Raw genomic sequence first — 12,878 nt, forward strand, 5'->3', positions numbered from 1 at the left:
CCTAGACTCTAGCTTCTTCATGTAATTGCATCTCTCACAAATTGTATTCCTAGGTGGTGGTGGTAGTAGATGGTTATCCGTGTACATGAGGCAATTGCTACCCTGTCTCGGGATGCCCATATCAACCAGGCTGGCAGGAGAAACTGTAGGAAATTGTCCATTCATATTTGTCAGAATCTGAGGGAGAGAGGCCAGAGAGACCTAAGGGGTCTTAAGCCCATGTGCTTAAACCAAAACTAAGAGGCTTAGAATAACACTTCAAATTTAAACTGGCTAAAAACAAGCAGTAATAAATGCAGCAGAGAAGATGCAATTGAACACTTTAGTGAACAAGTAGCAGAAAAAACAAGATGAAGTGATAGAGTAGGAGGATTAAACACAAATACTGTAAAAGCAAATAAATAAAGTTTTTTTTTTTTTTTTTTTTTTTAATTTAGAATGGAGGACAGCTTAGCCTATTTGTGTTAATCAGGGAGTTCAGAAAGGAGTTTCCCTGCATCTCATAAAATAATTTCCCTGAAGGCCAAGGTAGCAGAAGTATATACTTTTTCCCCCCATTCTCTCCATGACTTTGGTCTCTATTGGTGAAAGGCAATAATTTGGATGCTTTATCTGCTCAAACTGAGATAGGAGCTGGGTCTACAGAAGGTGCTTTAAAGAGAAATGTGGAGTCCTCAGGCACCTTATAAAATCTGTCTGGACACTTGGGAGCTGGAGGCTAGGAGTCTGGGCATTTAAAAGCAGCTGTGAAAGCATCTAAGAAGACTGGCAAGACAGGTAGAATGGCAAATGGAGAAGGAGTTCATCTGGAAGAGGTCATAGTACCTCTTCTGTATGTCAGACACATGGCAGCAATCCCACTTGAAGTCCTTGATCTTCAAAATGGTTTCCCCAAAGAAAACATCCTCCCCAGGGGAATCCCATACCATTAGATTCCTCCTCTGGGGAGGCATAATCCAGGAGGGGAAGCGATTTGCGTTGAGTAAGCAAAGGATTCATCCCCTGATGATTCCTCCTCATCTGATTAAATATCCTCTGAGGTCCTCTTCAAAGGAGTAAGAGGAGGAAAGGCAGATGAAGAAACAGAAGGAGATGAGGTCTGGCCCAAAGCCATAAAGCACTGAAAAGGCTTTGGGAAAAGGCCTGCCAGTCTGGTGCTTTATCCTGAGAAACCGGGAAACAAACAAGCAGTACGAATGCCTCACCAAACCAAAAAACACAAAGATACTATGAGTAAAAGAACTTGATGGTTTATTTGTAAAAATAATAAAACAAATATGTGAGCGCTTTCGTTTAACAAGTGTAAACTTCACCAGACGAATTAAGTCAGACTAAAGTTTAAATAATACACACCATATTCTGACTGGGTACAACCACAGACAACATCACAAGAAAATTAACCCCTCATATTCCATAATGTACTAATATTTTCTAACATATATATATATATATATATATATATATATATATATATATATATATATTTGATAAATACATATTTATAATACAAAATATACTAAACTGTTATTTGTGAATAATGAATGAATAGGTAATGTCTTTGAATACATAAAAAATAAAAACATAAAAAATGCAAAATACACATACTATGATTTTACAAAAGATGTACATATCACTACAATGGGAAATGATTTTGTACTACACATTTGTACTGTTTGTCATGCTGCCCCTTCAACTATTTTATTTCTTTCAAGGGCTTTAAATTTTAATACTGGTGTAAAAAGTTATTTCATTAATGCCTGGCCACTTATCAGCATGCAATACAATCTGCCATTTAAGTTCTTTTTAAGTCCAAACAGACACCCCATGGTCTCTTTTCCTCGATGTCCACATTGGTATTTATGGTCAGTATTGGCATAAATATGTCTTGCCAGGGCATTATTCAAACTATTCTTTTTAATGGCATATACATGTCCGTAGATTCTGTAGCTAAATTTCCTTTCTGTTTTACCTATGCAAAATACTGGACATAGCTCACATGTAGCCAGATATACTACTGCTTTTGAAGAACAATTATATATACCTTTGATACTATATTCAAAATTATTAATGGTAAATGAGTCACCAACTTTGATTTTGTGACACCAGTTGCATGTTCCATATTTTAATGTACCCAAATGGTTGTGTACATGTACGTGGTGTCCACTCTTAAGAAGGTCTTTTAAGTTCCTGCCCTTCCTGTATGTTATTGTTGGTCTGTCACCCAAGTGGGTTCTAATGTCCACATCTTCCATAAGGACATCCCAATTCTTCTGAAATATCCTTCTTAAACTATCAGAATCTACACTATAAGTGATAGCTAAAGATTTCAAAAAGGTGTTGCTGTTTCTTCTATTTATACTTTGGTCTGAAAGAGTGTTTTGTACAAAGCTGGATGCCATAACTTCCAAGTTCAAAGAATTAGTGCTCCTTCTGTGGGAAATGTTATCTAACAAGGAATTTTGTGTCACATCCAACAGATTAACTTCACAATTTAAACAGTCACTTTCCAAAATATTGCTATTTACTATAGGTCTAAAATGGGGTCTATATTATACAGTCAACAGGTGAAAATGTCGACTCTGACTTGTTCAACCCCAAAATGTTGAACTACAAAATTAGCGAACAGTCAAATCACAGATTTCTTTCCAACGGAAAGAAATCGGTTGGCCAAACACCAATGGCACACAAACATATATATTTAAGTGGAGGCCTTCAACCCCCCACACCCCCCAATGTGGGGGGGTGGTACCCCTCAAACCCCCCCCTAACTAAATATTCTAACTCCGAGACCACACTACAGTCAGGGAAAGGGCAGGTGTAAGAGACATTGGCAACCATAAAGACATTGGCAACCTTAAAACACTGGACCCCACCCAGTTTGGGTTCGTGAAGGGCCTATCTTGTTTCCTGAACCTGACTGACTTCTTCGAATCAGTCTCCAGAGCCGTGGATGAGGGTAAGGCAGCCCATACAGCCCATCTGGACCTCACCAAGGCCTTCAACACCATCCCCTACTCTGGAATAATAGATAAACTTACTAAGCTGGGCATAACTCCCTATATCACTCGATGGATTGCCAACTGGCTTACTGACAGAACCCACACTGTAAAAGTAGCCGACTCCAAATCCAGCTCTAGACAAGTGACAAGTGGAGTACCTCAGGGTTCAGTCCTGGGACCGCTCTTGTTTGGCATCTACTTCTCTGAAGTACAGGCCAACACTAAGGGACTCTGGCTAACAAAGTTTGCAGATGACTGCAAACTTGGAGCCATTATTGAATCCCCAAATGATGTGGATACTCTACAAAAGGGCCTTACAGAAACAGATGCTTGGTGCCAGAGCCATGAGCTCAAGCTCAATGCCAAGAAATGTACAGTTATTCCCTTTGAGAAAAAACATGTACCCGTGAATTACCACATAGGTGGCATTACACTAAACACCGAAAGTGTGATAAGAGACTTAGGGACACAGGTGGACAGTGGTCTCACCTTCAATAACCACATCACCACAACAGTCAGGAAATCCTTCTATGTGGAACACCTCATCACTAAGGGCTTTTCATCCAGAAAAAAGGAGGTCATTGTCCCACTGTCCTCATCCCTCATTAGACCCATTATAGAACACAATGCCCCATTTGGTATGTACCTCTCAAGACATATGCAACAACTGGAAAGGCCGCAGAAATATCTCACTAAAAGAATCACAGGCCTAAAGCAGATGCCCTATGCTGACCGCCTTAAACTCCAGCTATACTCTGTTGCATATTGTCTACTCCGTGGCGATCCCTGCTTAACATACAAGGCCATGTCAAACCCAGAGCTGTTGGACATGCTACACTTAAAGAAATCCCAATCCTACAGAGCCACACACTCCAGGGATCTAAACCTTGTCATCACAATAAACAAAACATGCTGGAGGGATAGGTTCCTGACCCAAAGACTCCCCAGACTCTGCAACTGACTGCCCATACATGTCAAGCAGAGCGCCTCTTTGGCCCTCTTCAAAAGGAACCTTGATGATTGGATGGGAGAAAGGAAATTCACCCCGGGGATCACGTCAGTTGCCCTGCTAGACAGGGGTCTAGGAAAGTAAATAGTGTGGGAAGAAATAGCCAGGGAATTGTTATGGCTAGGCTTGTATAGGCCCTAGGGCCGATAGCCTAGTACCAACCTATGAACCAATTTCTTTCTGTTGGAAAGGAAATCGGTGATTCGGCCATTCGCTAACTGTAGTTCCGACATTTTGGTGTCGAACAAGTCAGAGTCGACATTTTCACTTGTCAACAATATGATATAGACCCCTAAAATGGCGTAGTTCACTCTTTTCTGTGACTTCTTTTATTATTTTCTTAACTCTAATGGGTATTCCCTTTTCAAAAACATAGTTTTCAAATTAATACATTCTAACTCAAAATCCTCACCCCTCGACACCATCCGAGCAGCTCTTACCAATTGGCCTTTAACCACTGATCTCTTTTGGTGCTCGGGGTGTGAGCTACTGTAATGAAGAAAAGAGTTAGAATAAGTCTTTTTTCTATAAACAGTTGTGTCATTCCTCCCATTGATTTCATCTTTAAAAAGGTGAACATCCAAATAAGCCATATGACTAAGGTTGACAACCCAAGTAAAATAAAAAAAAAAGTGGTGGTGGTATTTATGTATTGTAAAAATTGTTCAAGTGTTTCTGGGGGAACTTCCCATATTAGGCTGATGTCATCTTGGAACTTCTGATACGTTTTAATATGGGGCGATAGTCTGACTGAAATACAAACTCTCTCTCCCAGTATGCCATGACCGTGTTGGCAAAAGCCCCACCACAAGCTGAACCCATGGCAATACCAGTTGTTTGCAAAAAATCTTTGTTGTTAAAAATAAAAAAAAAATTGTTGGTTAATACCATTTCTAATAATTCCAAGATGAGATTAATTTTGTCTTGATCAATCTTGTGCTCTAATAACATAACCCAATCCAAACCAATGATCTGTGGAATGACTGGATACAAATCTTTCTCGTCAATAGTGACCAATAGGTCCTCCTCATCAAATCCTATGTTGTTAATATGTTCCAAAAAAGTCCAGGAGTCTTTGCATATCTGGGTTTGTTTTTTTAACAATTTTTTCAACTCACAGTCTAAATACTGGGCACATGAAGCTGTTGTTGAGTCCCTACCATCCACTAAAGGCCTCATAGGAGGATCTAAGAGGCCCTTGTGGATTTTGGGGATACCAAAGAATACTGGAATTCTAGGGGTAATGACATTCAAATAGTTGCACAAAGAAATGTCTATTCTCCTCTCCAAGAACATTTATTTTATTTTATTATTTATTTTACATTTGTTGACCGGGATAGTCCGACTGGATACATGTCCATTTTCAGCGGAGGCCCGGGGAGAAAAGCTCCAACAGAGTCTCAATGACAGTTACATAATAGAGTTTAAGATGAACAAGAAAATGAAAAAAAAAAAGAAAAAAAGCAATTTACATACTATCAAACTACCATGCTCTAGCAAACACAGAATACTGCAGTTCATTATACAGTACTTTAAAAACATGCTAGCAAAGTCATTAGGACAAATTATAGCTTAGAATTTGGCTAAGATGCAATGTTCTTTTTGAGGTTAGATATCCCCTCTCTAGGTTGTTCTTTTTGGGACTGGATTATACTAAGAACTAGTATGGGCTTGGTTTAACGTCAAGGAGCTAGTCTGGGCTTGTGCAAGGACAAAGCCAATGTGACTTATAATGGAGTTTTATACTCTTTTTGAATTGAACTAGTGAAGTTATAAGCATGAGGTTGTTGGGGAGGGAGTTCCAAATTTTTCCAATGGTATTGGCAAACAGAGTGTCACCACCTAGGTTGTAAGATTTAATTGTTTGGACAAGGAGTCTATTTGCTGAACGAAGGCAACTTAGATTGGTGTAAGGAATTATTATATTTTTCAGAGCAGGGGTGTTCTCAGGTTGTTTAAGGATTTTAAATGCTTCTATGAGTTGGTACAGCTGGAGAAGATTTGGAAGTTCTATCCAGCCAAGTTTTTTTCAGGTTAATGCAATGGTGTGTTTTGTAGGGCAAGCCAGTTACAAATCTGGCAATATGATTATAACAAGATGAAAGTTTGTTTAGGTCAGATTTGTTAAGGTTAGTAAGCACAGGAGAGGCATATAGTAGGGTAGAGAGAAGGTGTGAGTGGGCAGTGGCCACTCTGGCAGTTGGGGTTAGGAAGGTTTTTATCCTGTATAAGGACCCAAGTTTCTTGTTTACTGATTTAATGGTTTGGTTGATATGCATATCAAATCTAAGTTTATTGTCAATGTTTACTCCTAGAAGCTTTGTGTAGGAGTCTGGGGAGATGACGGTCCCATTGCTGGATTGTATAGTGAAATGTGCGGTAGGTGGTTTATTCGTTGGGTAGAAGAGAAGTAGTTTGGTTTTATTTGGGTTTAAGATCAGGTGATGGTCAGCGAGCCAGTTTTCGACTGTAGTAAAACTGCGCTGGGTTGTAGATAGTAGGTTTTCTAGAGAGGCATTGGAACATATTAGAGTTGAGTCATCTGCATACTGAATACAGGTGGCTTCAGGGATAACTGTATGGAGGTCATTTATAAAGACTGAAAAGAGAAGAGATCCTAATATGGAGCCTTGAGGAACTCCTATGGTATTTGGCAACAGGCAAGACAGCTTGTTCTGCCACAGTACTGCTTGTTGTCTGCCAGTGAGGTAGGCTTGAAACCAGTCAAGAGCTGCATTTTCTAGATGCAGGGTTTTCAGAGTGTGGAGAAGTAGCTGGTGGTTTACCATGTCGAAAGCTTTCGACAGGTCCAGAAAGAGAGCTGAGGATATTTTTTTGCTATTCCGGTTATGGTTAATTTTTTCGGTAAAAGAGAGGAGGGCAGTGGTCGTACTGTGATGGGGTCTAAATCCATGTTGAGAGTCGGTTAGTAGTTTGTTCTGGGTGAGATAGGACATTAGTTGGTTGTGCACACACTTTTCCATAATTTTGGCAAGTGGTGATAGTATGGCTATTGGTCTGTAGTTTGATAGTTCTGTGGAAGAGCCGCCTTTATGGAGTGGTATAACGTAGGATATTTTCCATATTGAGGGGATTGTGGCCTCGGTTATGGTTCTGTTAATTAGGATCGAGATAGGATAGGCTATGACATCTGCAGCTATTTGAGAAGATCAGCAGAAAAGGGTGGTTGGCTTTAGCTTTTTCAATAGAGATCTGATAAAGGATGTGGACACAGGTTGGAGGTTAAAAGAGAGTAGCGAGTTGGGTGTAGCATTTTTTGATGTGGAGGAGGGAGGAGATAGTTGGTTAGCTAAGGACTGAATGGTCTTGGTGAAGTAAGTATTAAGGTATTTGCTACTTCTTCTTGGCCCTTATTGCATAATGTTCCTGGGGTAGGAGTGGAGGATTTGCCTGGTTGGAGAAGTTTATTTAAGCCTGCCCAGAACTTTTGAGGGTTATTTTGGTGTTTATGTTGCAGATGGTAAAAGTATTTTTTCTTGTCAAGTGTGATGGCTTTTTTAGTCTCGTTTCTTAGTTGTTGGAATTTAATGCAATCTAGGGTTAATTTGGTAGTACGCCATTTGTCCCATGCTTTATCTCTAATTGTTATTTTAGATTTGGACTCTGTTGTTAGCCAAGGTGCTAGTTGTGTTTTAATTCTGAGTGATCGTTTTGGAGCATGAGAGTCAAGTATGGTAAGGAATGTGTTATTAAAGAATGACAGTGCCTCATCTAGGGAAAGGTACTTTAGCTTTGACCAGTTACAGGATTTGAGTTCCATGTGAAATTTTGTTGGCTCAAAGTTTTTCTTGGTTCTGATGGACCTATAGATAGGCAAACTAGCTCTGATGGTTTTATCTTTCATAATGTATGTGATCAGGTGATCACTAAGATCATTGGGGAGAGTCCCAGACATATACTTATGGGGGTGGCTGTTGGTGAGTATCCAATCAAGAATACTCTCTTTTTGGTTAAAATTTCCTAGTCTGGTGGTGGAGGATATGATCTGTGAGAATCCATTGAGGGTTATAAAGATGGGGTTGGATTGTGCATAACATTGGTTCCAGTCAATATTAACATCGCCCAGAACAATAGTTTCTTGAGGGTAGTTGTTAGCTATCCAATTTAGAATGATCTCCATTGTTTCCGAATTATTCCCAGGGGGCATATAGATCACAATTAGATTTATGCTTTGTCATTCAATTCCCCATAAATGTTCCTATAAGCCCCCCACTGAGTTCACTGAGGGAGACTTCCCTATAGTTTCCAGTATTAAGTATACTTTGCATTTTATAAGTGATATGTCGATGATCACAATGCCACCCCTCTTATTTGGTTTCATGATCCTGACGTCTTGCCTTTGTAATGACCTTAAACTATTCTGTTCTTCTGAACTAACATTCATGAAGTCTTGACATGCTGAATTTCTATGTCTGTGTAATTAAGTTCTTTTACTCATAGTATCTTTGTGCTTTTTGGTTTGGTGAGGCATTTGTACTGCTTGTTTGTTTACTTTATTTTGTTTGTCTTGGTTTTATCCAACCGGAAAACATGTTTGGCTTTTAGTTTTTTAATTTTTAAGACCTTCCATGTGGTGAAAAGTGGATAGGCCAGATGTCGGCCTGCACTCCACGACATCTGTAGGCACATCCTCTAGCACGATGATTTGGGAGACACCACACAGGCCTTCAGTAACAACAAGCCACTGTTCTCCCATGCTCGAATCGAACACCTGCGATACCCTCGTGGAAGTGTTGGTAGGGTCCTTTAAAGCTTTCGCTGTGGTACCCATCGAAGGAATGTCTACCCATTCTGGGATGGCCTCTGGAACCACAATGGCCTAGGGAGGGATGCCTGAAATAGAAGGAACAGCAGGAAGGTCAGGCTGAAATTAATTTCTTGGCCTTTTTAAGTCGCAGTTCATCTGAAATACCCAATGCCGCCTCCATATCTCGTGCTAGACACTTAAAGTGCTGATTCTCCAGATATAGTTTAAGGGAAGCTATATGGCTGCTAAGTGTTTTGGGGACAAAGGCCTTACAGACAGCACAGGTGGTGTGATTGTGGTCAGGGCCTAAGTAAAACAAGCAGAGCTCATGAGAATCTTTATGTAGAATCTGCCTTCCACACTGACACTTGCCTTTCCTAGTCAACGCATTCATGAAACACAAAACAGTAGCCAATATTTAAAGAAAAAAACCTATGGGGTACTTATCTGGACCAAAGTTCGCTACCTATCTGGCAAGTGATGACCGGAGCTGCCGATTAGGCGGCAGAAAAATTCTAAGGTTGATACGTCCTGATGTCCACTTTATACCCATCTTTTTACAGCCGATGTACACTAACTGATGTGTGGTGTTGCACATACCTTACAGTAGCATTAAGTCTTCTGTATACCGGCTGGATATACACGAGTCAGCTGGAGGCGGACTCCCCCATGTTATTAATACTGCAGCATATGAATATAAGGGCATCATAATAATACTATTAATCTTGAGGTCAATCTTTCAAATTTAAACCTAGCTTCTAGGAATATTAGGAAAATAGAGGAATTAAAATCAAATCTTCAATCACAAATTTCTTATAAAGAAGTTACTGACATTTTTAAAAAATTAAGCCTAAAAAGATGCAAGGATTGGATGGTATAATCATTGAAATATATGAACTTTTTACTCCATCTGTTATATCGTTCTTTCATAAAACCTTTATTTATTTAACATTTGTTTACTGTGAAAGTCCACCTTGGAACAAAGCCAATTTTCAGCGGATGCCTGGGAAGAAGCGCTCCAGACACATGTCTTTACAATGTGGGAGGCAACCGAACACCAGAAGAAACCCACATGAATGCAGGAAGGACATGCAGACTCCGCACAGAAGGTACCCCAGACGTGAATTGAACTGCAGAACCTCTTGCTGTATGACGACAATGTGACCGCTACACCACTGAGCCGTCTAATTTAAAAAAAATTTTTTGTCTGATTTTTGAAAAACTTTGATTGAAATTCAATTACAAGGCAAGATTCCTCCATCTTGGAGTTATTTGTTAATCACCCCATTCTACAAGAAAATAAAGATCCTCAAATTTGTAGCTCTTAAAGACCCATTTCTCTCCTAAATAATGAATACAAGATCTTCATGTCCATCAACACTGACAATATACGATAGTGGTACTTTTAATCCATCAATGAAGATCAAAGTGGATTTATACAGAACATACATACCCAAGATAATATTAGAATATTAACCCTTATTGAATATTTGAATAGAAGAAATGAAGAAGCCTTGACAATTGGTTTGGATATTGAAAAAGCTTTTGACTGTTTGAATTGGGATTATTTACTTAAAGTCTTAAATCTGTCCAACTTTTCTTCTTCCTTTATTTCTCTTTTAAAAAAATATTTATGATAATAATCTAGCTTATGTTAAACTAGGACCTTTTACTTCAGAAATCTATTCCTTTATCAAAACAAGGCTGCCCTTTATTTCCTATACTGTTTGCACTTGCCATTGAGATTTTTGCCATTCTAATTATAAATAATCCAAAGATTAATGGTATTGACATATATATATATATATCTATATAATCAATACTGCTTCAAAACTATGTTATTTGCGGATGATATCTTACTAACATTACTTAATTCAAGAGCATCTTTAACACAATTAGAATAAAAAAAATTCAATTAAGGTCTGGTCTTCATTTTAACAAACTAAACTACAGACTGATAAAGGGAAAATAAAAGTTTAAAAAAAGGTTGCTGTTAAGCAACTGTTTTTATAACATTTCCACAATTCCAGAACACGAAAACTTTTAGCACAAAATCTTAGGCAACAGAAAGTAGAAATGGTAACTAAGGAGCTGATTCTTTTGAGTTGGGACACTAAAATCTGAATTGTCTACACATAGTAAGGCCTCACTATATTTAATGTTACTGGCTGAAAAAAAAAGTAATTACTAGAACAAAGAAATCAAAATATTAAACCAACTGTAACTGAAGTACTGAATAATATGAAGGAGATAAAAAAAAAACTGGAAGCTGCATCTCTAGAAAAAGGAATGAACAAATTACATAGAAATAAATGGAATTTGGGACATGCAGAATAGTGTTTAAGAGGTGGAGTGAGGTTTTAAGGGAAAGTAGGAAACGAACAATGTATGTAATGTTGGAATGAATGAAAACTGTTAAAAAATGTACATGCAAGAAAATAAATGTTACTATGGTTTGTTTTCTTTTCTAATAATGTATGTGTATTCATTTTTATTTTATAATGTGATTACTTAATAAAAAAAAAAACATTTGTTTGAAGACTGACCCACATCATCAGTCCATAATTAGACCCTCAGAGTTTGCTTTTTTTGAAGAGGAGCGAACACTGGATCTTCCTTGCTGTGCCTTAATTTTGGGTCACAAATTTCTTAAAGGGACAGTCCCAGGGAATTGTTGCATTAATTCAGCCTTTGTTTACATTTCAGGTTTGTCTTTCTGAGCATGCTCACTTTTGGCTAAGGGGGTGGGGGAAGAGTGCCTGAAAGAAGTTTCAAAGGTGGTAGCCAAATTCCATCTCAAATTGCAGTTGTACTGACAACAGCTCTCCCTGTGAGCCATTCATTAGTTTTATCTGTGCATTTACCCCATTGAGAAAAGTAGCTTTTCAGGCATTTAATGATCAGACTTGCTGCTGCTACTCTACTGCGGTGGTGGTGCTGCAGTAGCATTGTCGCCTCACAGTAAGACGTTGTCCTGTTCAATTCTCAGCTAGAGCGTCTTCTGTGTGGAGACATGCATGAATGGGCGTACCTTCGTTGAAGGTTGTACGTCAGGGCTGGCAACTTGGTATGTAAAAATCTACTGCCAATCATTAGCGGACCGGAGTTCCGCTGTGGCGACCCCTAACCGGGAAAAGCCGAAAGATACAACAGCAACAACTTGCTGCTGCTACTCTAGAAAGCACATCAGTAATGGAAGGCTTTTAAAACATTAGTAAACACAGTTTTTTGTTTCTTTCATTTCATATTTTATTCTGAGCTGATTGTGAATCCCGGCCATCTACAACAATTTTATGACATGCCTTCTACCTATAGAAAGCATCTGAGACAGGCAAACAGTAGTGGAAATCATATTTTTCTTTCTTTCATGTTTTACTGTCTTCTGATTTTTGAATACTAGCCTGGTGTAGTGACTTTTTGACGTGCTAGTAATTCCATATAAAGCAAGTGTGCGACAGAAGGTTGTAGCATTAGTAGACACACTTCTGTTCCTTTCCAGCTTCTGGTTTGGTATGTGCTGATTTCTGACTACTATTAGACAAATGCAGTATTTTTTATGAGTGGGCTGCTTGTATATCTGTAGAAGCATGAGTGATGCAAAATTTAAAAATTAGTATACACTGCTGTGGTGTCCATTTTTCCTGGCACAGCTTTCTTTATTTTAAATAGCCAAGAGCTGGGGGCATAGTTCCCCAATCCAATAGCCAAGCAAATTCTTTCCCTGAGAAAAAATTTGCTTAGCTGGCTGTTCTTGGTTTGGCTCTTTTGATCTTTAGCTGTCGATCTTTTGTAGTTCGACAAGCTAAAGTTTCTTCAAATAAATAGGGACCCGGTAATATGACGCCTAGAAATCCAGAATGATGCTCTCATCACCCTGTCATAGGAGAAAAATGGAAATGGGACAAACATTTCTAAGTGGCACAACAGGAACTCCAATCCTACTTTGGGTTGGTGTGTTCCTAAGGGAATGGAAGTGGTTAAGATGCTGGTCAAAGGACAACAAAGAAAGTGCTTCTAATGTTTCTTTTTTTAACCTCACACAGACTGAACTTTCTGCAGGTTCCTGCATCATCTATCCCGGGTGGTTTCATTTAAATTACAG

General features: G+C 38.8%; 1 protein-coding gene across 1 annotated transcript in view; it reads right to left on the reverse strand.

The window, feature by feature from the left end:
- UTP20 (UTP20 small subunit processome component) overlaps positions 1-12,878 on the reverse strand; it is a gene marked incomplete in the record, with an annotated part of 2,478,305 nt that overhangs the window by 536,665 nt on the left and 1,928,762 nt on the right.

The sequence above is a fragment of the Protopterus annectens genome, chromosome 11.part0 (assembly GCF_019279795.1).
Source record: "Protopterus annectens isolate FY-2018-M chromosome 11.part0, PAN1.0, whole genome shotgun sequence".
Classification (NCBI taxonomy): Eukaryota; Metazoa; Chordata; order Ceratodontiformes; family Protopteridae; genus Protopterus; species Protopterus annectens.